Source organism: Pelodiscus sinensis, chromosome 7, assembly GCF_052426305.1.
Source record: "Pelodiscus sinensis isolate ZL-2025 chromosome 7, ASM5242630v1, whole genome shotgun sequence".
NCBI lineage: Eukaryota > Metazoa > Chordata > Testudines > Trionychidae > Pelodiscus > Pelodiscus sinensis.
The window spans coordinates 19,786,085-19,809,877 of NC_143058.1; the positions used below are offsets into that span (position 1 = coordinate 19,786,085).

A 23,793-nucleotide genomic window follows, 5' to 3' on the forward strand; every position below is an offset into this window, starting at 1 on the left:
AAGGGCTCTTGAGGGGAAGAGATACTTAAGAGGAAAGAACTATCTAGCAGGAAGTTCTGATAGCTTGTGGTGGGGCAAGCCCTGGTAACCTGGCCCCACGCCTCTAGCGTTCCCAGGCAAACCCTGCCCCTTCTCTTAAACCATAACCCCTCCAGGTCATGACCCTCCTGGGATCCTTCTTGAAGTTGGAGGGTGTGAAACATAAATACAGGAAGCAGAGAAGTGTGTGTTTAACAGTCAATTAGAAAAATATGTAAAAGTTGTTGTTTGTTTAATATTCTCAGTGATTTGGGAAAGTTTGTTGTTGGGGAGAGGAAATGTTTTGTAAAATTTGCTGGTCACCCAGAGTTTATGGGGGACAGACTGACTGACATCACTCTTCCACGAATAATCTACAAGGATGGAGGTTGCATACTTTTCATTGCTGGGTCAGGATTCATGCAAAGTTCACAGATTTATGTGCATCACTATACATCACAACTCTAGGCCTGGAGGGTGCATGAGTATCCTCTTCACACTGGTGAGTTTTCTTGGCATCTCACTATGTGCACTGGGCAGCTAGAATTTGGATCAAACTCTGTAATCTTTATGTGTAAGTGGTATGAGATTTCTTACTCTTAGTGTGACACATTTTTAGTAAGCTTGTGTTCTTCAAGTGATTTCCGTGTAGGTGCTCCACTGTTGGTGTCGGGTTGTCCTGGCACTGCAAATTGGAGTTTTGCATAGCAGTAGCCAGTTGGACCATGCATGCACAGTAGGTACTTTGTGGTGTTTGCGCCTTTCACATGTGGCCTGACCCTCCTCAGTTCCTTTCCTACTACCCTCAATCTCCGATGGAACTCAGTTTTTCTCCTCAGTGTTTCTAGTCAGAGTAGAAAAAATAGTTAGTTTAGGTTTTCTTGTTAGTGGTTCTCGTCAGTAATTTTTGTTCTGATCTTAAAAAAAAAGACAAAAATTGTGGGAAAAAGGTCGAGGATGCAGCCATACCCTTTGGACTACTCTCCCCTTGTTTCTTTTTTTGCTTAGTTAACTTCCTTTTGTACTTCATTACTACCAAAAGAAGAAAAAAGAGAGAGGGAGAAGAAAACAGAAGAAATAATAGAAGCTGCCTGTGGAGGCACCCTGCCAGGATCCCCCAGTTTTGAGAAGTGTGACACTTGTCAGGACCTCATGCTGATCTCCGACAGCCACTCTTCTTGCATCAGGGTATGTCTACACTACCCCGCTAGTCCGAACTAGCGGCGTAATGTAGGCATACCGCACTTGCAAATGAAGCCCGGGATTTGAATTTCCTGGGCTTCATTTGCATATTGCCGGGTGCCACCATTTTTAAATGTCCGCTAGTTCGGACTCCGTGCCCGCGGCTACACGCGGCTTGAACTAGGTAGTTCGGATTAGGCTTCCTATTCCGAACTACCGTTACTCCTTGTGGAACGAGGGTGGTAGTGTAGACATACCCTAATAGGGGAAGCAGAGGAAGTGATTAGGAATAGTCAGCATGGATTCACAAAGGGCAAGTCGTGCCTAACCAATCTGATTAGCTTCTATGATGAGGTAACTGGCTCTGTGGACATGGGAAAGTCAGTGGATGTTATATACCTTGACTTTAGCAAGGCTTTTGATATGGTCTCCCACATATTTAAATCCCAGGCTTGATTTGCAACTTTGGTATGCTTTATTTGCCTTCCTACTTCGAAGTAGGGGGCAAGTGAGGACATACTCTTAGGTTGCATTAAGAGGAGCATTGCCAGCAGATCCAAAGATGTCATCATTCCCCTTTATTTGGCTCTGGTGAGGCCGCATCTAGAGTATTATGTCCAGTTCTGGGCCCCCCACTACAAAAAGGATGTAGACGCATTGGAGAGGTCCAGCAGAGGGCAACCAAAATGATTAGGGGGCTGGAGCATATGACCTATGAGGAAAGGATGAGGGAGTTGGGTCTGTTTAGTCTGCAGAAGTGAAGAGTGAGGGGGGATTTGATAGCAGCCTTCAACTTCCTGAAGGGAGGTTCCAAAGAGGATGGAAAAAGGCTGTTTTCAGTAGTGGCAGAACAAGGAGCAATGGTCTGAAGTTGTGGTGGGAGAGGTCCAGGTTGGATATTAGGAAAAACTATTTCACTAGGAAAGTGGTGAAGCAATGGAATGGGTTACCTAGGGAAGTAGTGGAGTCTCCATCCCTAGTGATGTTTAAGTCTCGGGTTTACAAAGCGCTGGCTGGGTTGTTTTAGTTGGGATTGGTCCTGCCTAGAGCAGGGGGCTGGACTTGGGTCCTGCCTAGGGCAGGGGGCTGGACTTGATGACCTTCTGAGCTCTTTTCCAGCCCTTTGGTTCTGTGGTTCTACTTATGAAATGTGAACAATAATACTTACTTATATTATACCTCACAACACCCTGGTAAGCTATGTAATTATATACAGGCAGTCCCCAGGTTACGTACAAGATAGGGACTGTAGGTTTGTTCTTAAGTTGAATTTGTATGTAAGTTGGAACTGGCGTCCAGATTCAGCCGCTGCTGAAACTGACCAGCGGCTGACTACAGGAAGCCCGAGGCAGAGTTGCTCTGCCCTGGGCTTCCTGGAATCAGCCGCTGTTCAGTTTCAACAGCAGCTGAATTTGAACGCCTGGGACAGAGCAGCTGGGGCGCTGCCGGGTAGGTACCCGCAGCGCCGCACCTCAACGCTGCGGGGACCAACCCGGCAGCACCCCAGATGCTCTACCCCAGGTGTCCCCAAGTCAGCCGCTGCTGAAACTGATCAGCGGCTGATTCCAGGAAGCCAGGGCAGAGCAACTTAAGTCGGATTCGCAGTTACAAATGGGGCTTTCTCGCCCCGGAGGACGGGAGCGGCGGGACGCCCACATGCACCGTGGTCCCGCCGCCCACATTCTCCGGGGCGAGAAAAGCTGCTCTGCGTCGACCTGGTCTGCTGGGGGGGAGATCTCCCCCAGCAGACCAGGGAGATGGGGAGCAAAGCCTCGGAGGACGCCGACAGCGGGTCAGCCGCGGCGCATCTGGGCTGTCCCGCTGCCCGCGTGCTCCGTGGCTTTGCTCCGCGTCTCCCTGGTCTGTTGCGGGGGACTCCCCCACAGCAGACCAGGTCGATGTGGAGCAGCTTTTCTCGCCCCGGAGAACGTGAGCAGCGGGACCACGGCGCATCTGGGCGTTCCGCCGCTCCCGTCCTCCGGGGCGAGAAAAGTCCCATTCGTAACTGTGGATCCGACATAAGTCAGATCCGCATTACTCAGGGACTGCCTCTGTGTGTGTGTGTGTGTGTGTGTGTGTGTATATAAATTGTTATATATAATATGCATGTACAGTAGATGAAACGAATATCAGAACAGATTTGTTCTGTTAACAAGTAAAAAAACAAACAACAAAACTAACATTTTTTCCAGTTCCATTTTGCCTTAGAGTTGTACACTGTTAAGACTTGGTGCCTAAAATTCTGGCAGATCTTGTGCTAGGCAAGTGTCATTGATTTGCTTTTCTTTAGATGGGAACTTCTTTCCCTGCTTGGAATGCTGAGTTTAGGCTATGCAAATATTTTCAGAACTGAACTGTGAATATAAAACATTCCTTTCAGTCACCCAGGCAAGTTGCATTAGCATAAATGTATTACATCTGTGATGTAACTTGTCACATTGTGTTATATCTATCACTCTTTTTCATTAGGCATGTATATGTTCTCTTTTTTGTTACAATTAAATGCTATTTTTTATTTTTCAGATGTTCCAAATATTAGTATGGAATTGAATTCAGCATTACATAAACACTCATGAATTTCCTTATTCCTAAAAAAGATCATGTAGATGACTTGTGCTTTTTAAGTTTTAATTTTTCTCCACGTATCCTCCATGAAAACAGGAAGTCCAATATTTTGGCCACAATTCTTCCCATGATTCCTGGAAATGGTGTAATCTTGTAATATGTATATATGTTTCTATATATCTATATTTATTTATACATATATAGTTTATATTTTACATTGAGAATGGAATGTCTCCATTTCCAGATCTGGTACAAAACTGGGGTTGGAAGGCAAAGGTGGATTTACATTTCCTTAAGTTCCTTGTACTGTGGGCCACGTTGATCCAAGGATAAAAGTTAGAGCAGCCTCAGAGCTGCATTAAAGTGATCCAAGCTGCCAACAGCCTGAAAGAGCTGTACAAGCAGCTGAGATCTCCTGAGAACAGTGGCAAAACTGATTACATCCTCTTTTTCCTACGCAGGTCTTTTGTGTTGGAACGGGGGTGTCCACTTGTGGTATCTGGGATTCCCCTTATGTTGGGGAATTTCTCAGGAGCCTAGCCAAGCTCTACAACTCCTTTATGAAGTTTTGTGTATATCTGAGATAATTATTTGAAATAGCAACTGGCTTGATCCGCTCTCTGCCATGTCATGCTTTCCTAGTGAGATTGAATGCTTAGAATGGTTGCAAATGAAGCCTCCCAGAGCTCTAGTCAGAAAGGAAGCAAATGCTCTATGGGAAAACTTGTTTCCCTCCTCACATGTTAAATCAGAAATTCCAAAAACCTTTTTTGCTTCTTAGATAACCGAAACAGAAAGAGGCAGCTGTTGGTTAAAAGGGGGAACACAAGAGGGCCCCATTCTGGAAATTGATGTGAAGTCCTTGAAAATCCAGTCTAATGTTTGACAGCAGAAAGCCTGCTGCCAGCTGAATTTGTACTTAAAAGAAACTTTCTACAGACTTCCCTAAATTCAGCCCATGTGAATAGGGCAAACAGCTGGAGCTTGTGTGAGCTACTGGGAGGAGAGACCTGTTGGAGCCAGGGCATATGCTGGGTTTTAATCTGGTCTTGTGCTACTGACTCATTGTGTAACCACGAGTAAATCACTTGATCTCCCAGTGCTTCTGTCAGCTCAGCTTAGCTAGAAAATTGGGTAAAAAGCAAAAATCTCACTGGAAATTTGATTCTGCAGCTGAACTGGGTAAATAAGAGTTTCTGCCACTGACTTCAATGGGAGCAGAATAAGGGACTTGAGCTGCAGGAAACATCCTGGCTGTGTATAGACACTGTGAGGTGTGGATTTATTTTAATAGAATCTGCCCATTGCTAATATGGTAAACAAAAATGTTTCATGGGGTTGAGGTCACCAAAAGCTTGTAATTTGTGGATGTGACATTACAGGAATCAGTTTGTTTTTCACTATGCTCTTACAATTCTCCCAGTTTTATGGTATTTCACCCAGTGCTGCATCACTTTGAACTTAGTCTTGTCAATAAAAAGTGTAAATTGGGAATGCTGGAGAGCCCTAACAATGTGAAAGTATATTGTTCAGAGCAGGGGACTGATTGTCTGAGGCATAGGTTTTTACAGGTTGAACCTCTCTGGTCCAGCAACATCTGTGGTCTGGCATGATTTTAGTTAGCCGAATGTGTATATACCATAGGTGAGGCCAAGTTTCCTGCAGTCCCATAAAGTTTGTTTTCAGCTGAACTGGGTAAACTGTTCAGCTGAACTGGCTCTCAGTACTCTGTGCTGTTGTTTAGCTCTAATTTACCCCTAAATGTCTTCTAAGAGCTCAGTATGCAGTGAAAGTGTTGGTAATGCTGATAGACAATATTAACCTCCGTGGTTCAGCAAGTTCTCTGATTCGGCACCAGTCAGATTCTGAGAGCCTGTAGTCCCAGTTTTGCCACTGAGTGAACTTGCCTCTGTGCTTTTATCAAGTGTTTATCTATACTGACACTTACTGTACCTGACAGGCATGGTGTGAGGCTCCCTTGTTGTTGTAAAGTGCTTTCAGGTGCTGTGATCAAAGGTACTATTAAAAACAAAAGATAAAATGGAATGACTAATGTGAATCTGTACTGGAAACAAACACTATGCTAATATTTGGTTTACTGATGTCACTGGAATGAAGAAAGAGCTTAAGAAATCTATGGAGCCATTAAAAAGAATAGGTGAAGGGAGAAAAGCCTCAGGACTCAGTCTCTCTTTTCAGTGCTTTTTTATGCAAGTGGAAACTTACCCAGGAGGTGCACTTCCAGTGGGCTTGCCAAATGGGGTGCTCCCTCATGCCCCCTCTCTGCTCCTCTGTGTGGCCTGCCCCCCATCCCCTCCCACGCACCCATCACCTGTATTTTCTCTCTCCTCCACCCACAGCCCTCTGAGACTCCTTATACTAACAAACACATTTTTCCAGAATGTCTGTTTATCTCTGAGTTCTGTGATGTCACAACTTGAGCCTTGCTTTTGGGGTTTGTTATGGTGTCACCACAATCCCCAAGTAATTTCAAACTCCATTATTTGCACAAAAAAGCACATTATTCCATTATGTGTACTTAGTTTTCCAGAAAACCCTTGACAAGGTCCCTCACCAAAGGCTCTTAAGTAAAGTAAGCTGTCATGGGATAAGAGGGAATGTCCTTTCGTGGATTGATAGCTGGTTTAAAGGCAGGAAACAAAGGGTAGGAATAAATGGTGAGTTTTCCCAGTGGAGAGAGGTAACTATTGGGGTCCCACAAGGGACTGTCCTGGGACCCATTCTATTCAATTTATTTATAAATGATCTAGAGAAAGGGGTAAACAGTGAGGTGGCAAAATTTGCAGATGATACCAAACTGCTCAAGATAGTTAATATCAAACTAGACTGTGAAGAGCATCAAAAAGATCTCACCAAACTAAGTGATTGGGCAACAAAATGGCAAATGAAATTGAATGTTGATAAATGTAAAGTAATGCACATTGGAAAAAATAATCCCAATTCTATATACAATATAATGGGGTATGTCTACACTACCACCCTAGTTCGAACTAGGGTGGTTAATGTAGTCAACCGAAGTTGCAAATGAAGCCCGGGATTTAAATATCCCGGGCTTCATTTGCATCTTGCTGGGCGCCGCCATTTTTAAAGCCCCGGTAGTTCGGACTCCGTGCCCGCGGCTACACACGGCACGGAGTAGGTAGTTCGAATTAGGCTTTCTAATTCGAACTGCTGTTACTCCTCGTAGAACGTGGTGTAACAGTAGTTTGAATTAGAAAGCCTAATTCGAACTACCTACTCCGTGCCGCGTGTAGCCGCAGGCACGGGGTCTGAACTACTAGGGCTTTAAAAATGGTGGCGCCCGGCAAGATGCAAATGAAGCCCGGGATATTTAAATCTCGGGCTTCATTAGCAACTTCGGTCGACTACATTAACCACCCTAGTTCGAACTAAGGTGGTAGTGTAGACATACCCATGGGGACTAATTTGGCTACAACTACTCAAGAGAGATCTTGGAGTCATTGTGGATAGTTCTCTGATAACATCCACTCAGTGTGCAGAGGCAGTCAAAAGAGCAAATAGAATGTTAGGAATCATAAAAAGGATAGAAAATAAGACAGAAAATATCTTATTGACTCTATATAATACCATGGTACACCCACATCTTGAATACTGAGAACAGTTGTGGTTGCCTCATCTCAAAAAATATATTGGCATTGGAAAAGGTTCAGAAAAGGGCAACAAAAATGATTAGGGGTTTGGAACGGGTTTCATATGAAGAGAGATTAAAAAGACGTGGACTTTTCAGCTTAGAAAAGAGGAGACTAAGGGGGGGCTATAATAGAGGTCTATAAAATCATGACTGGTATGGAAAAAGTGATTAAGGAAAAGTTATTTTCTTACTCCCACAGTAAAAGAATTAGGGATAACCAAATGAAATTAATAGGCAGCAGGTTTAAAACAAACAAAATGAAGTTTTTCTTCACTCAGCGCACAGTCAACCTGTGGAACTCCTTTCCAGAGGATGTGGTGAAGGCTAGAACTTTAGCAGGGTACAAAAAGTGCTAGATAGATTCATGGAGCTTAGGTCCATTAATGGCTTTTAGCCAGGATGGGTAGGAATGGTGTCCCTAGTCTCTGTTTTTCTGGAGGTGGGGGACGGGAGGGATCACATGAGGATTACCTGTTGTGATCCCTTCCTCTGGGGCATCTGGTATTGGCCACTGTCGGCAGACAGTATACTGGGCTAGATGGACCTTTGGTTTAACTCAGTATGGCTGTTCTTATGTGCAAATGCTACATTAACCACTGTAAACGTCATTTGTGACTTTGGGGGTACATCTACACAGCATCCTTACCTCGAAATAAGCTATATAATTTGTTCTACACAAATTGTGTAGCTTATTTTGAGGTAATTTTGCAATGGCTTATTTGGTAATTTGGTGTTTGCACAGCATCAGATTTTGAAATAAAGCCCTATTCTGAAACATCCCTTAACCCTCTTTCAATGAGGTTTACAGGGATGTCAGAATAGCGCACCCTTTATATTTTGATATAATGGGCTTGTTCTTAAGATGCAGAATAGCTCTGCAGTATAGATGTAGCCTGGGAGACCCTATGGTGAGTATCTAAGGGTGAATGACTGAGTTGTAGTTTTATTGTGCTCTGCTCTTTTTTTTTTTTTATTACTTCACTATAGAGAAGTCAGTTCCTATTACTGAAATACTGAAATCCATCTGAGGGAGATCTTATTACCTGAAAAATGTTTTTTGATCTTTACACTTCAAAGGTAATCCTTTTCATGTCTGCAGACATTTTGGGGTCTGCCACATGAATACCATTTTTACACTTCCATGAGTGCCTTTATTAAAATCCTCATCTTTCTCAAATCTTATAGTTCAGCTGATGTTGAAAATGTATGAGTATCTATTTTTATTTCCTACTGGTACAAATCAAACTGAACATTTATTTAAAAATACTTTGTGTGTGTGTGAGTGTTTAAGATGGGAAAATGTTTACTTGTTAAGAAGTTATAACACACAATTTTCAAATGTCCCCTCACAGGCTTACACCTGTCTCTGAAAATCTGCAATGTCCCTGACAGATGTGAGTCTGAACTCAGCCACTTGCAATCTGGAGATGTTAAAATTTGAGCCCATATCTTGGTATTTGACTCCAGTTAAGTGTGTAGGAATCATGGGTGTTTACAGTTTTTGAAGATGAGACCATAAGTAAATAAAATGTGTACATATATTTTGTAATGTGATATGGAACACATTTGTCTTGAATAACTTTTTGCTATGACAAACCACTTGATTGACTATTTTTCCTGCACTCTCCTAATTTTGATTCGCTGATTAGATTTCTCTAAAATACAAATGAATTGGCTTTCTCTTATGGGTTGGTTTGTTTGTTGCAGTCTTCTGCAAATGTATTTTCTATGTGCTAAACAGACCATTTCAATTTATGAGCCATTATGGTTTTCTTTGTGTATGTGTTACCTTATACTAATCAAAGCATACCTAAGGGTGTACCAACACCTCCATTGTAAATCATGCTTATAATGGGTTGTCCTGAATCTTGTTTTGAGTAGCACAAGAACTGTGATCAGAGAATCAGCTCTGATCCTGCCTGCCGTGTGCATGGGAGAATTTGATGGAATGGCGAGGAAATCTTCCACTGAGTGGATTTTGCCACTCATCTCAAATGGACCATTATGTATGCACCTAGCAGTAGGGTCTGGGGAAAATAAACACAGCTGGCACTTACACTTCTCTCTTCAGCAGTATGGAGTATAGTTCACGTTAGTTTACCCACTTTTTTTTAAACACACTCCACATCAATGTCTCAATCTTTACAAATAACTAGTAAACAAGTTAATAGATATGAGTACAACAGTAGCTGGATCACTCCATAATGGATAACAGCACATCATCCCATAATGCTGTACCATTAACATGGCTGGTTCATTATGATGCAGTTGTCAGCTTTGGCTCACAAGCAGAATAGAAATAAGCTAGCAAGAATACCAAGATTCTATGAATTCCCTAAAGAGTATAATTTGTACTGGCCAGGGAAGGTCATTGGTAGGACAACACACACAGGATTAGAGATACAGACTTAGCCTGATGATTTATTTTTAGTTTGAAAGTGGTATCATTTTGCTAGTATAGTATTCTAGTTGCAGACCATGACAGATGGGAAGAATCCACAGCCATTTGGACTCCTTATAATATTTCAGCATTTACCACTGAAACCGATTTAGCCCATTGTGTGTGAGAGGTGATCAAAACAAAACTAGTAATATAAACCCAATTCTTTTTTTTTTCAAACTGGAAGAACTCCAGCAGATACATTAGTAAACTTAGTGCAGGCTACCAACAGACGGAACTCCATCAGGATAAAACTTCGTTAGCAAAAATGTGCACGTTTTAGAGATTTATTTTATTACATTGGATAGCACATAAAATGCTAAAATGCCATTACATTCAATTATTAATTAAGCTTTGTTTGAGATTTCCTTTGGGCAACCATTGCTCCATTATAACTTTGTTTTAGAACATTTTAACATGGTTAAGGAGCTTGGCTCTTCTGAAATAACATGGCATGTTTATGAGAAACAGCTTGTTGTAATTCTCATGTGCAGCTCTCTCTGTGCTTTACAAAGGGTTAATCCCAATTTTACATCACAGGTTTTCCAGATGCAGCAGTGAAATGCTTGGACAGAACTCTCACAAAGAATGAATGGCAGAGCTGGGAATCATACCAATGAATCATATTGAATGGTACGTGTTACTTCCATTGTTGTTTTGATTTCATGGGCATACTATTTACTTGTACATGAACTAGTTTTTGGTGACATGTCTCTGATATTGGTAGCCAGCCAATAAGCAGGAATAACATTAGTAAATTACCATTCTCTTCTTCTTCATGGCCTTAATACTGTGCATGATATCTTCCAGTGGTGATAGAAGCTGGAGAAACTGCCCATCAATGCCACTCGAGGCTATGTACTGAAGTTTGTTTTCTAGACAGAGGTGTTCTGATTGGCCACAGATTTCAATATGCCCCTAATGAGCATATATTGGAGTGATGTGAGTGAGAATGTGTGCAAACAAATGCAAGAATGATAAAAAGCAGAAAGTGTTAAGGAGAGAGAGTTCAAGTGCCACACTTGCAATGGCACTTGCATGGCCCTCTTCAATTGTGGAGCAAGAAATGATGGCTGCATTGGTCCAGCCAAGAGAAAAGCAAAAACCATAGGCTGAAAAATCCACATATGCCTCAAGTATCAGTGACCCTTATTAATGTAAATAGTGACAGCACCTTCAGTCCCTTGCCAGATCAGTGTTCTCTGTGCAAGTGAGTGACTCTGTTAGACAAATATGTAAAACTAAATACGTGTGTGGTAGGTTAGATGCATAGCTACATATGGATGAAAAGCTAAACAGTGGAGTAGCATTGTGAAGGACAAGAGATGGATGAACAATTAATTCTAAATGAACATCCTGTATGGATCTTGTGAAGTGCACAGATGGTATCACACATCACTATTTAGTGTGTTGGTGTAGTTGTTCAGACGGCATCAATGTGGTGTCCTAATAGCTCTCTTTCTCTGTCAATGATAACTATTCGTCTGTGTGCATGTTTATGTGCTCTTGGAGTCTACCAGCATAGCAGACTCCAAGAGCTCTCAAGGAACAGAGAATCAGATAAGATAAAGGCAACTTGAGTCAGGTTTATTGTAAATGCAGCACAATAATAGCACCTAGTAGACCCTACAAAGAGACTAAGAATGTGTGCCTGTGACAATGGACTCAGCTCAGTCAGTAGCATGGGATTTGCCACCGTCCCCTTCACCAGACAGAGTTTAAATTGAGATACCCCAACATTTATAGACTGAGACAATCAGTGATACACACCTTATCTATCATCTTACATCTCAATGACATATTTGTTACCACCTCTTGTACTTTCTGCCAAACTATTCCTATTCACCAACTGTTATTGTGCTTTCACTCCTAATGTTTCAGACAAAATATCACTATTTATTACTTTTGTCAAATTATTTTATTGTGTGCTAAGTTGAAGGGTTCTTGTACTATCCTGGTGGAATGTATTCCCATGTTTCATGTGTTTTAGCAGTACTAGTGCTGAGTTCATGTCCAGGATGCTGACTTGCAGGCAAACATTTGCTTTTGACAGAGCCTGCCTGTGACAGCGTGTTTACCCTGCACTGGCCCTTTAAGGGCAAAACCCCAATCCCTACATCTTGCTAATGAGGGCCCACATGGGGACTATATAAAGAAGGACTCCTGGAGGGAGAGAGGAACTTACTGCTGCTCTAGAGAGAGATCAGGAGGGACCTGATTGCCAGGGAAGCAGGAGGCTTCCTGGAGGTAGAGCAGTGCTAGGGAAGGAAAGCAGGGCTGGGGAAGCTCTGGCCAAGCAAACTCCCAGGCTGCAGGGCCTGAAGCAGCCAGGTTAGTCAAAGACAACAGGTCCACACCCCTTTGCCAGTGATGAGTGGCCATTACAGACTGCAGTCTGAGACCGGGGCTAGATGGAGACTGACAGTGGGTCACCGAGGCAAGGTGGATACAGGGGAACTGGGTGTTTCCTGGGAGAAGAACTGGGTGCCCCTTGGGAGGGGAGAACCCTGAAGTGTGCAGTTGGGTAAACCCCACTCCCCCTGGAAGGGGGCTCAGACTGGCGTGGGCACTGCTGGAGAGCCGTGATCAAAAAGGAACACAGGGAGACACCAGCTAGAGGGAGGCATCCAGCGAGTCAATAAACTAATTCCCAGAGCAACCAGCTGGAGGCGCTATGATGGTGAGTCTGCTCCATGACACTGTCTTTTATACACAGTAGAAGTCTTGCTTACTTTGGTTTGGGTCTTACACCAGGTCCATGCATCAGGCTCTTTCTCCTACACTTGGTTTCCACTTCTGGAGGACTATTAGTTATGGAACAAAAATGTTAATTTTTCTGCATCTGGCTTCCTCCTACACAAAGATTTGGACATTGAGCCTAAGCTATGGTCCTGATTAGTGCTGGCTGCTGCTGGTGCAACAGAGCTAGCCAGCAGTATAACCAGATATAAAATATTCCCGCCAGAGTTGTAAGAATCAGATGTATTTTACAAAACAAGTTATCTCCAACTTGTATATACATCTTCTGCAAATAGGAGGTTTGTCTCCATTGCAAAGCTAGTCAGAACTGAAAAGTAAGTGGTCGTTGCTGTATAGAAATTAGGAACTGACTCTAAGAGGGTCCCTTTGCAATAAAATAGGTGCCATCCAAGTGACAAAGTGATTATTTAGCTCCTTTGCTGTTGTAAGTAAATCTTAGTCAAGCTGGCTCCAAATCCCAGCAGGTGGGCTCCCCACCTGAATGATCCTTGAGAACATGTGGCTGAGTACAGAACAAAAGGAAAATGTTTTTTTAATTTGGGGTTACAAGAGTCTGAGGCATGAATTAAAACCTTGAAAGAAAGAAATATATGTGGAATTTTAAAGAACAGAGGAGTAAAGATTCTGGACTGTACAGGCTGAAAGGAAATCTGAGAGTCACCAAATAGGAGTTGGTGACAACTGTGCAGTATTCACATTGCTAAAATCACCTCTGCTCAAAGCCTGTCTTCAGGAACTGCATACTCGTAAATGAAGGTGGATTAGAATAACTTTATGGATCCAATTTCTGTTGGCTACTCATTTCTCTCCACTTCTTAAGTTGCTGTGCACTAACTGCCCCGAACCATGACAATTCAATGAATGAAATACAACCTTTTCTTTTTATTAACGCTAACCTATTTTTGTCAACCCTTGTCTTTCTGGCTCTCCCCAGTTTGACTAAGTAGTCATTGTGTGCATGTAATTCCCACAGAGAAGAATGTGAGTGTGTGTACAGGACTACAGGATTGTGTCTTTATTGTTGCCCATCTCTTGCTTCTGATCTCCTTTCTCCAATATTCTTCCATTTGTTCAATTCTGCTCACTTTTGCTCATGTGACTTTTTTATTTGTCCTTCTCTTTCTTTAGCTAAATTCAAGTATAATATCTGATCTGATCTCTCTGTTGGAGAATAAGAGCTTGTCCTGGCAATGTGATGTGATTAAAGATTAAAAAAATATTCTTATTAGATTAACTATTATGATCCATTCTCTTTAACTGTTATTTTGTCCGGCTCCCGTGGTTCTCTTATTTCTACACTTCTATTTTTTTGTCTCACTCCATTTGTCTTTCCTCATTCACCTTTTCTCCTTGTCTGTCACCCCATGGTAGTGTTTTTTGCATGGTGAGCAGCTATTCCCCGGGAACTGGATTCAGCCCACTAATTTATTTCTAACATGCCACTGAACAGTCATCAAGGTATAATGATTTTCAGTGACTACTGACCTGGAGAGCATCTGGACCTTTTAACCTAAGTTCAATCATTTTTGTAATAATAGGCTGTGATTAGCTGGTGATGGGGGACAGGCAGAAAAACTGTAAATCTTTCCACCGTGAAACAAAACCCAATCTTACCCCCATTGAAGTCAGTGATACCAGGGGGAGCAAGCTTGGGCCCACAGTCTGGAAGGAAATACTGAGCTACGTTTCATTTTCATCCCAAGTCCTCATTGAATACTACTTTAACTATTGGTAGCTACGTTTACATACACCTATCTAACAACATTTATCAAAAGCCAAAGTGCTGGAATTATACTTTCCCTCACAAAGAATACAAAGTATTCTTCTTAATAGGCATGGGTCAAAAGTAAATTGACTTCTTACAGGAAAACAGGCTTTTTCTCAAAAACTGTAAAGGGATCTGTCTTCTGGAATATCCCTATCATGTTGACCTTATTTACAGATTTCATGAAAATATAGCTTCATAAAATTGATATATAGACCTTGTAGCATTCAATTTCCTTAAAGGATATCTCTGTACTAAGTAAAGATGCTGGTCAAGAACACAGGCATGCTAGAGCAATACTAATGAGGCTAAGCCAGTGGAATATATTGCACAAAAGGCTTTTTTTAAAATGTAGCTGTACTCCTTGGAAATAAAGCAATTTGGCGACTTACCACAGCTACAAATGTAATAGTGTTTTAGGAGGGGGGAGTTGGGTAATAAAAGCAGCAATTGTGGAGTGCTATTGACAGGTTTTTTTTAAATTGCAAGCTCGGTCTACATTTGTTCTTATTGTCAAAGTGTTGGTCTTGTTTACAAGTAAAAAGACAAAGAAAGTGGTATAGTAATTTGGTTTAGCACCTTAGAATAACATTTCGCTGTAAATAGTTTTAAAATATTCTTAAGGGAGCGTTTTCTCCATTGTCTTATGATCTGGGTTGTTTTTTTTTTAAAGGCTGTTCATAGAAATGTCATAACAGATCAGACCAGCAATCCATCTACCTCACTATTCTGTCTCCAATAATGATTGGTACCAGATTCTTCTGAAGAAATCCCAGTAGGGAACAATTATAGAACATTTCCATAGTTGAACCATCTTCCCAGTCTTTGGCAGTTAGGGAGAAGCAAATTTATCCCAAACACAAGGGTTGATAGCTCTTCTATTTTTGTCCTAATATAACTGCAGATGTTGCTGATGCTATAAGTGCCTAATCCTTTTCTGGATTTTGCTATGGTCTTGCACTCAGTGACCTCTTGTGGTAATGAATTCCAAAGAATAATTATTTATTGTATAAAAATATTGAGCTGTTTTAAATGCATTTCAGTTTCATTGAATGTTCCCTTATTTTTTAAAGAATGACTAGGGGGCTTTGCCCTCTGCTCGCTATGCTTGCCAACCCCCACCCCCCGGTCTTAGCGGGGGAGAGCCCAGGAGCAAGGCTGCCCTGGCTCTTCCTCCCCCCACTGCCAGCCTTTGGGGAGGGTCTGAGTTTGCCCTGGGTCTTGGAGCGCGGGGGAGGGCTGGCCAGCTGGCCCTTGCTCTTCGAGGTATCCCGGGCTGCTGCAGGGGGTGGGCTGAAGCTGCACCAGGCCCAACTCTTTCTCCTGCTGCCACAAGGGGCTAGGGCTAGGGCTGGGGCTGGCCAAGGCTGAGGCCAGGCCAGCCCCAGTCTCTTTCCCAGCCCCCCACTCCAGCCCTGGAGAGGGCTGGGCCAAGGCCAGGGCAGTTATGGCTCTCCTCCCGGGAGGGAGGGGTTAGGCCAGAGCCGGGTCCCGCTCTCCCCCTGGCTGCTAGAAGGGGTCAGGCTGGGCTGAGGCCTAGGCCGTGTCAGACCCGGTCTCTTCCCTTCCCCTCTCTCCCTCCCTCTTCCTCCCTCACCCCCGCCTGCTGCTAGAGAGGGCTGGACCCAGGCCGGGGCACTGTGGCTCTCCTCATAGTCTGCAAGCAGCCCCAGCTTTCCCTATGGGCCCTGGGGAGGGCCAGGCTGGGAGTGGGTGGGGTTTGGCTCCTGTGGACTCAATGACGCGATGACATCATTCTGTCACCCCAGAGGAAAATTGTTTTATGTATAGAGAGATTAGGAGGCTGCACCCCCTGCTTGCTATGCTCACCAGCCTCTCTCTTTCGTGGGGGTGGGCGGGTCGGCAACCCTGGATTTCCCCCCACCCCCGGCCACCAGGAAAGGCTGGGCTGCAGCAGCCCCGGCTCTTTCTCTCCCACCCCACTCCTGCTAGCCCTGTCCCTTTCTCCCTTGTCCCCTCCATCCCCGACTGTTCCAGCCCCTTCCTTCCCCCTCGGTCTATCCTGAAACTCCCCCCACCGCCTGGCTGAGGCTGTGCCAGGCCCAGCTCTGCCCCCAGTGGCCAGGAAGGCTGGGCTGAGGACGCAGCGCACCAGGATCAGCACTGGCCCAGTGTCTGGGGAGGGCCAGGCCACGGCCATGGCGCCCCAGCCCTGGATTGCAATGTGGCTACTGGAGAGGGCCAGGCTGGCAGGGATGGGGCTTGGCTCCAAGGACAAAGGGGTGGGGTTGGGGCTGGGTTTTATTTGTCTATGCCTACCCCCCAAACTGTGGACACTGTGACATGATGACCTCACTCTCATCCCACAGGAAATTTTTTTTTATATAAATAGAAAAGATGGTAAATAGGACCATTGCATTTATCATCTTCTTTTCTATTTTGAATGTCCCTGTTTCCTCTCTAAATTACAGTCTAAACGTTTTCAATACAGAAATCTGCTCATGCTTTTAAAAATTTCTGTTGCCACTTTCTGTAAATTACCCTTTTGCCTAGAATGCTAATAAATACTCTGTGATTATGGTTTTCAGGACGAGACTGTGTAACCCCCAAGGAGATTACCTAGATTCCTAGGGCTCTGTCTGCTGGCAGTTCAGGAGAAGCACATTGTCCCTGGTAGGGAGGGGGAGCTAAGGCAAACTCAGAGTCTGCCTGGCAATCAACAGGGACTGAGATGCCCCTTCCGGGGAGTTCAGGAGAGGGGAGAAGCCATTTTTTGGTGGGGTCTGGAGCTAGCCAAGGCAAAAGTAGGGCTGGTTGTGTGGGGAACTGGTAAACCCCAGGCCTGCATGCAGGGTTCCTCCTGAGAACTGGCCTCTAGGGACCCGAAAGCAAGATCCCTCAACTGGGTTTTTCCTTTCTCCACTCCTGATTCCCAGTTTGTAGAGTTTGCTGGGAAACTTCCCCAGCCAGACTGAGTTAGCCCTCTAGTTCCCTAGGTGAGGCCGGTCACCACATGGTCAGCTCTGCTCTGTCTGCTAGTTCAGGGTTGCTGCCTACTGTGTGTATGTCTGGACACTGGGCTAGGAGACTACAGTTTGGATTTTAGTACAGTTGTGTAATCATGAGCCCTGCACCCCTTTGTGGTGAGGGGAAATCCTGGGACTGAAGCAGCTTGAACCCTGCCTGAAGAGGCTCCTTGCTAGCAGAGATCAGCCCTCTGCAGTGACTGAGGAGTCATCTCTGAACCTGAGGATCATTCATGGAGTGTATGAGTGCACGATCTTTTAGTTAGTCAGGGAATTCGTTTTGGGGACTTCCTATTTCCTGAACTGTGTCCTCAAGCCAGGGAGTAAGGATTTAGGGATTTTATAACCTGCTGCATATTAAACCTGTGGAGGGATTTACCACCTTATTCTGCTTGTGAGTCCTTTGGGCTGTACTGAACCCAGTCAGCCACACTGCTAAACCATTGCAGAGAAGAATTTTGTGGTCATAGGTCATCAAGGGCCCCAACAAAGTACTGTACGTGTACCAATGGGACACTAATCTGACATTTGCTACATCAAGTCACGTGACTGGGGCAAGTCACACGTATTAGCAGCGTGGGCACTGGTGTACCTAAAAATAGTGGTTTACCCTGTTATGTTATATTTGTCTCCTGTTTAATATAATTATTGTGTTGAATATATTGTATGTGTTTGTGTTATTTCTTGGAAGTCTCCAACTATCTGGCAAGTAAGTGGGGTTACCCTGTGGTTAGAATTTTCCTCCCAAGCTGCCCTAGTAACTCTGCCAGGAAGGAGTGAGGGGGGTGGAGGCACCACCAAGTAAATTCATAGGGAAAAATATAGAGGATACACCCTGCTAAGTGGGTGGTGGGATCCAGAAGAACTCAGATCTGTCCATCAAAACCTGTAAGCAGATTGGCATTAAAGAAGGTAACTGGGTGGAGAGGGGACGCTACAACTGTTTATAATAGTTGTAAACTACTAATACATAAACCCATGGGAATTCTGGATTATTACTGAGTCATTATCAAACTTGCCACTGTCTTGGTGATACGTCAGTCCTATTTCTGATTGACCATTTCTGCCAAAACCTCATACTAAATGGCTCATCATCTGAAGAAGTGGGTTTTGCCCACCAAAGTTCATACTATGTATATTTTTGTTAGTCTCCATGGTGCCACAGGACTATTTATTGTTTTTAAAGTTATGGATTAACACAGCTCCCCCTTTTGATACTAAATGGAGGCAGCATCCCTTACAGTGTTCTCTGTGGTTATTTTTAAAAACCTCTATTTTGGGATGGAATAGGTATGGAATAGTTTTTATTATTATTAAATTATTATTAAATAGTTTTTATTATCAAACTGTCTATCATTTGCAAAGGTAATATAGCTTATGTTATCAATGTGAAACATTTCACCCTAGTCGGGTGGAAAAGGCTTAATTATGCAAATGCATTCCAAGATGCTTTCCAGTAAAACACAGTACAGCTGTGTTCCAATGTTGCAGAGGCATTCTTTGCCAGAGAGGATATACTTGTGTGAAATAATAGATCACGAAATTGAAATGAGTCTGTTAACTCAGCATTTTTAACCTTGGCCAGCAGTGCACTTATACTATTTAACCTACATTTTGGAATGATCAATACATCAGACCTTTGTCTTCCTAACTAACAGATGCCGGACTAATAAAAGAGATTACCTCACCTACCCAGTCTTTTCATAGATCAGACTCAGATGATCTCAGGGAGTGAAGAGTTAGCAACTCAGATTAATAATGACAAGTCACACATTGATGCACAGTCTTGTCTTTAAGGCAATTTTAAAATCAATTTGTGGAGAGATGAGCAATGTAGCTCTTTCAATATGGAAGTAGCATGCTGAGGTCACACAGGGCCAAATTCTGACCTGTGTGACCTCAGCATGGTACTCCAAATTAATTTTTTAAATGTTTTTTCCCCTCAAATTGTACCCTTCTCAGCATATTCAGAGAGTAAGGGTATGAATAATTGTTGTTAGTATAATGTTGATGTTTTGGAGACTCAACAGCTTGTGATGTTTCAGCCACACTTCAACATTCATTTGAAAAGATTAAAAATAATTTCCCCATAGGTCTTATATTACAGTGAAGATTTTCAGATACAGTTGTGACATGTGCAGCATAAATGCCTAGAATCATAGAACTGGAAGGAACCTTGAGAGGTCATCAAGTCCAGTCTCTTGTATTCACTGCAGGACTAAGAACCATCTCTAGACCATCCCTGACAGGTATTTGTCTAACCTAGTTTCATTGAAAAATGACAGATCTGGAAATAATACCTATATTTTCTGTATATTATACCTTGTTATAAGGGTCTTCATATATATCATATATTAAAGCAGCCCAACCAAAAATAACTTTGATTCTATCCCTTAGTTATACAGATGCTACTCTGTTCCCATGCTGGCTCATGTCAATAGCTAGCTTGCGCTGTGGTGCTATAAAATGGCAATATAGGTGTTTGAACTTGTGTTTAAGTATCTACAGTACATTGCAATTTTATAGTCACACAATCTGAGTCAGCTGACATGGACCAGTCAAGGGTGTTTTACTTCAGTTTAGACATGCCTCTGTGGTCACTGAGGGTATCAGAGGTGCAGTTCTCACTTTTAATTTTATTTCTGATTTCATTAAGTTAAAACACTCCTTATTCCATTTGATTAATTGAATGTGAACTCCTTGTTGTATGTTGAACAAATCTATTTTCTGTTAATCTCTATATAACAATTTTATGCCCTTGATCATTATACTCTAAATCAGTGGCTTTCAACATTTTTTTATTTGTGGGCCCCTAAAAAATTTCAAATGGAGGAGCAGACCCCTTTGCAAATCTTAGACATAGACTGCAGACTCCTGGTTGAAAACTACTGCTCTAAACTTGTCATCAGAATTCATCTTTCAGTGTGTGCTTTTCCTTTTTACTTGACAAACATTATTACAAATTAGAGGTAGTATTTTATTATTGTATTATTGGGCAAATATTAAATATGCAATTTCATTCGTAGACTCTGTTCATTAACTGACAAATATTATGAGCTACATCATTAGAGAAAATAAAAGTGACTGTCTGTTTACTTGGTAATTATTTACCATCTAATTTCCATTGCTCTCTGTGGTACTTGCATTGTAATTAAATGAGGAACAATTATAGTGAAAGCAGGGAACTATCACATGAAATCTGTGGCCTGTAAAGTAAACTGTTACCAAATTAGGTGGGCTAAATTGACTAGAAATGATTGAATCTGTCTAATCCACACCTTCAGGACTTTGGGTAGGTGGAAAACTTTCTACTTTTGAATGGGCTTTCTTTGCTCAGTGCAGACTGGCTGTTTGCTCCAGTCCTTCCCCCTCTCTGTCTCCCTTTACTTCAGCTTCACTCTGCACCAGCCTTTCTTACCCTTATCTTTCCTGATCCCCCTTTCTTTCAGTAGCTCCTTACCTTTCCCTTTTCTTTCCATTTAACTTGTCCCTCCTGAACTCACCCTCACTCTCAAAAACAAAGCAAAGCCCACAAACTAATTTATGGAACTAACATGCTGTTTATTGCACATTGCTTGTGTGTTATGTGCCTTCCCACAGCCCATGTCTGATGTGCCTCTTTATACTATGTAAGATCTTCAGGGCAGGGATCATCACTACTTTTTGTCCTGTGCCTAACCCAGTAGGGCTCAGTTGCTGGCTGGCCTTTACATGCTATCACGATCAATGTGATTAATATTAGGCAGGTAGTACAGCTAGACTCAATGTTTGTTTCCTGTCATAAATTGAGGTGAGGTGTATGTTGTTACTTCATATATCAGAAGTACTGCATAGCCCCATGTGTGGAAACCCCAGATATATGGCACCCATTACACCCACTCAGTAGATGTCAAAATATAGTTCTTAACTATCTGAGGTGTTACTTTGTTTATAGTTCTCCGTAAACATACCCACACAATTCATAGTGAAGTAATTGTTTTGTTAAAAGCGCATGGTATTAGAAACAAACTCAGCCAGCATGGTTCTTGTGCCCAAATGGATGGGGAGAAGGATTTAGGAGCACTTTGTAGAAAGTTCACATGTTCTTTATGGTACAGAACTTATGTTCACAGGGGCAGCCTCCCTATTGGTGCACTACAGAACTTTGCTCCAGAGGAGAACATGCACTAGAGGTGAAGTGGCTACTGCTGCCTCAAATCTATTCAGCTGTTATGCATCAGGGGTTGCTAACAGATGAAATTTCATTCCCCTTGTGTGTTTCCTCAATGTCTAGAGGGGGTGCTACAGCTGCCCTGTCACATTTTATGGATTTCAGCACTTTTTGCTTGGTGTGCGGGTTGAATCCCCAGAATTCGGGCTGACTGGCAGTGTTTTATTTGTGAAATACCTAGAGTCAAAGAAGGTGGACAAAACCCTTGAAGCTGCAGGCCAAGTGAATCATAGCATAGGGTATAGGGCCTGCTCCAGTTGAACTCATTGGGAATTCTGTCATCAGCTTCACTTGTGACTGTATTAGGTTTATGTTTTGCAACTGAACCACTGATTAACACAAAGATTGGTGAAATGCATTTGCTGGTTAAAACTGACTGTTTGGAATAAAGAAACGGACAGCTTAGCTGGCTCCCAGTCTTTAAGTAAATTAGATGCTTGAACTTTCTTCTTGATGTTTAAGCAGTATTTTAAAATACCTCTCTTTGTTGTTTTCTGGCATTGAAATATGAGTAAGGTCAGGACAATAGAGAGTGAAAAGGAGCATTCCCTAGTTTTTTGGGTACATTTTTCCATGGATTTCTATTGTCACTGCACATGACCAATTGACCTTTGAAACCATGTCAGAAATAACTCTAGGGCTTGATGGATGACATTGACCTTAATATCAATAACAAAACACAGAAAAAAATCCATCTCCTTTTCTGTGTAATCACCATGGATTGCTGGATGTCAGGCTCAAACTTTCAACTATTGTTCCTCTCATTTACAAGCCAGACAGCATTACAATAGATTTTACTTACTGGCTAGTACAAGAGCTAATGTGAAGACCGATAGTGTGAATGTAGCAGTTGGGACTTTATGGTAGTCACAGAGAGAGGGATCAGGAGTAGGAAAGTTGACTAGAAAAAAAGGATGTTCTTTCTCTCAGATTTAGTCAGGCATTTTACAGATGAAACTCTTACAGTCTGTTGTGGTAAACTGAGGGACTCAATTCTTTCTACTCTGAATTCTCTCCCTCAATATATACTCCTAGTTCCTGTGTAACATTAAACTAATAAGACTGGCTCCTTGTGCAAAGATTTTGTAATGTGCTCTTTGCATGGTGAAACTAAATTTTTGTTTTGTTTATTGCAGACTTTAAAAAAAATAATTTCAGAGTTCAAATAGAGAAAAAGGACTGAACTAGAAATACAACCACAAGTTCCATGTCCTTATTTATTGGGGTGACGAGATTGAAGAGCTGTCAAATTTCTATCTTTCCCTAATATATTTTTTACTGTTCTGTGCAAAAATTACAATTAAAATGTCAATTTAAAAATGTTTTAGAATCATAGGAAATCTGCTTGAAAGAAGGAAAACTTGTTTATACAACATACACATTTAATGAAGAAGCTCCTTATTGGGTATGGTATATTATCTCAACTTTTGCCTCTCATAGAATAGGAATACTGTCTGCTTCCTAAACTATACAATTCATTAAACTCGTCTAAAGAATACAAAGAGCCTGTCCCTTTGTGCTTTGAAAAAGGCCACTGTGAATCTATCCTGACTGGGTGCTTTTCCAGATTTCATGCCCTTTAAAGCATCAATTACCTCTGACAATTCTATCAGGCTTCTATTAAATTTCCACCTATTAAGTTTCTACAAGCCATAAGTAAATTAATCTGCTCCAATTCAATCATTAATCAGGTGGTTGAAAGAATATCTTTAAAAAAGTGTATAATTTATGATGATAGAATCCCAAAGAAATGGTTCCTTATAGCTAATAATTTGTTATCCTGTAAATGCATGCTTATATTAGACTGGCAGGACTTGTTTTTTCAGGCCATATCAATTTAATATTTGAATAGCACTTTGAAGATGTAAAATACTATGCAAATGAAGAGTACTCTTTATTAATTACTAGGATAGTTGATCTACCAGGTACATACCCCTATTTTAAAAACATATTTAACAGTGTCAGACTGCTTTCAACCTTCATGGCAAAGAAGTTGTATGGTGTTTTGGGGGTTTTTTAGACTCTCAGTTGCTTTTTTCCATTTGTGGTTTTTGTTAGCTTTAAAGAGAGTGCTGCTTTTTACAAGCCGTGCTGGAAGAAAAGATAAAGTTATAGTTCTAGCAAAAGATCATATAATTACTTCTTCACATACCATCCTTAAAAATGTGAGTCTGACTGAAATTGATGGGATTG

The 23,793-nt window shown here is 42.2% G+C and overlaps 1 long non-coding RNA gene across 1 annotated transcript in view; it reads right to left on the minus strand.

Annotated features, from left to right (window-relative positions):
• Nucleotides 1–292: 292 nt before the first annotated feature.
• Nucleotides 293–23,793, minus strand: part of LOC149524038 (uncharacterized) — a 36,811-nt gene continuing 13,310 nt past the window's right edge. The window contains exons 2-3 of the long non-coding RNA XR_016350004.1: nt 5,719–5,784; nt 293–862 (exon numbers count right to left, since the gene is read on the minus strand). This is a non-coding gene — a long non-coding RNA (uncharacterized LOC149524038). The remainder of the gene's footprint in view (nt 863–5,718; nt 5,785–23,793) is intronic.